Raw genomic sequence first — 2,395 nt, forward strand, 5'->3', positions numbered from 1 at the left:
GAGAGAGAGAGAGAGAGAGAGAGAGAGAGAGAGAGAGAGAGAGAGAGAGAGAGAGAGAGAATATGCACGCTATTGGTGGAGAGGGTTTAATAAGACCCCACATACATGGAAATCCTGAAAGAATGAGTGAAAAGGAAAAAAAACCTGAAATAACTAAATGGGACCCTTGCGTAAGATGTGACCAAGCCTTAGTTCAAATGAAATTTTATTGTTACATTAACCCCCCTTTCTTCTCCGCACACTTCGACACGCTTGTGTTTTCTGGACCTTTCTGTGCTTCTTCAGTTTCCCACATTAAATTATAGTCTTCTGGCCAGATTCTAAACTAACCAAGTGTGTGTGTTAAACAAACAAAAAAAATCAAATGCTTTATATCTTACACAGTACGTAGTTTTATTGTGCAAACTTCCCCACACACACACACACACACATGCACACCCAGGAGTTTACCCAAGACGGCACCAATGGCAGACTGGCGTAGTTTGGTGAAATGGTGAGTTTATTCAGCTTATTTACAGGAGCATGAGTGATCCCCCGAACAGCCACATCATTGAGTTGTCACTCCACCGTGGATGATGACATGCCCACAGCTCCCCAGGTGAAGTCAGTATAGAGTCTCCACAGCTTCACAGGTGGAGCCCAGGCAAAGAGGACCGTTTTTTCCACAGCTCCACAGCAGGAGTCCCATCCTATGAACTGAACCTTAAATCCAATTAGAGAGTAGTTAGCTGCGCCCATAACTGTCAGGACACTTCCAGGAAGTTCTAAGGGAGGGAAGATGACCCTTCCCCGGCAGGTGGAAACTTCCAGAAGTTATCTCAGATACAAAGAGGCCTTCCCTTTACTGGGTAAAGGGGTTTGCCCACAAGCTTGACAGCCCAAGGGTGATTCCTGGGAACCACGTGGATCCTTGACCTCCACACATAGGAACACACACACACACACACACACACACACACACACACACACACACACACTGTAAAAAGCAAAGCAGAAAGGAGCAGGGCTGCCAGCCTGGCTCACAGGTGATAATCTGAGTGTCTGTCCCATACCTGCTCCTGATCTTGATGGACTCATCCCCTCTCCCCCATTTTATCCCCATCCCATATCAGAACCCAGCGTCTTGGACCCCTCTAATGTGGACTGAAGAACCATGATTCTTCCAGGGTTCTTCCAGGTCTCCAACATGCAGGTAGCTCCGGAGAGGCATCTAGTTTCATGGACAGAGCAGGGTTGGCAGATCCTTTGTGTGGGGGACCCTAGTGGCCCAGGATTAATGGAGGAAGAAGGGTCAAGGAGAGCTTCGACCCCATACCTCAGATGAGGATGTCAGGTACCTCCCTCCCTACCCCCCAACCTGGCCACTGCACCACTGCGCCACCATCAACCCTAGGAAGAATTTATTTCCTGTTTTCTTGGATGTCGGTCTCCTTCTAGAGTTGGAGTTTTCCTTCTAGTATGTTCTGTGGAGCTGGATTTGCGGGTTGATATAGTTTGAACTTGGATTTGTCACGAACTATCTGGGTTTTTCATGCAGATGAAGCATCTTCCAATACCCTTTTTCTGGCCAATTGTTATCGGGTACACAAACCTTAACTGCAGAGACCCTGGCCACCTCCCCAAAGGCATAAATAACCCTTTTCCCCACCGTAAACTGAACCAGTTCTCTGAAGATGCTCTGGTGTGTGTGGTGTGGTGTGGTGTGGTGGTGGTGGTGGTGGTGGTGGTGGTGTGTGTGTTCTTTGCCCTTGAACTCATCACCTTCCAAGATCCTGCCTGCACCAACCTGTCCCAGCTAAGCTTTCCTCCCTCCAGGCCAGCCCGGTGTGCAAAGGGCCTGTCTACCCTGAGAGCAGACACCAGAAGACTTCGGTGTGCAGGGTGCCCCCAGGACAGCCAACCCCTAGTGTGTAAGCCATTCTACTAACCTCATTTTATTATATATATATCCATCCTATTGGTCCTGATCCTCTAAAGAATGTTAATAGACTGGTCTTATAGCAAAATTAGGAGTAGAATTCAATAGCTCTTAAAATCTCCTGTGTATCGGGTAAGATAGTAAGAACCACGCATGCATTTAATTGTAAATGCGGCTGCATTTGATCTCTGTGATATCTAAGCACTACTTTAATATAAAATATGGCCTCCTCGTTCATCTTACAGAGCAGCAGGTTTCATCCTGGCAGTTTCAAGGTAACTTCTTTAGGTTGGTCTTTCTCCCTGGGAGTTCCTCCTCTCTCGGCACACACCCCCCATTCCTCCTTTCCTCCTCATTTCTCCATTTGTGTGACATGTATTCTACCCCGCCTCCCTCCTCAAAAACCTTTCCACTTTTTTTGGTCTCCTTTCCATCTATGTGTGCGTGTGTGTATGCATGTGCATGTGCGTGCATGTG

The 2,395-nt window shown here is 47.5% G+C and overlaps 1 pseudogene across 1 annotated transcript in view; it reads left to right on the plus strand.

Annotated features, from left to right (window-relative positions):
• Positions 1-464: 464 nt before the first annotated feature.
• LOC110320775 overlaps positions 465-2,395 on the plus strand; it is a 5,190-nt pseudogene continuing 3,259 nt past the window's right edge. The window contains exon 1 of the transcript XR_002380479.1: positions 465-493. The product of XR_002380479.1 is annotated as a 40S ribosomal protein SA-like (transcript). The remainder of the gene's footprint in view (positions 494-2,395) is intronic.

Source organism: Mus pahari, chromosome 4 (assembly GCF_900095145.1).
Source record: "Mus pahari chromosome 4, PAHARI_EIJ_v1.1, whole genome shotgun sequence".
In the NCBI taxonomy this organism is placed as follows: domain Eukaryota; kingdom Metazoa; phylum Chordata; class Mammalia; order Rodentia; family Muridae; genus Mus; species Mus pahari.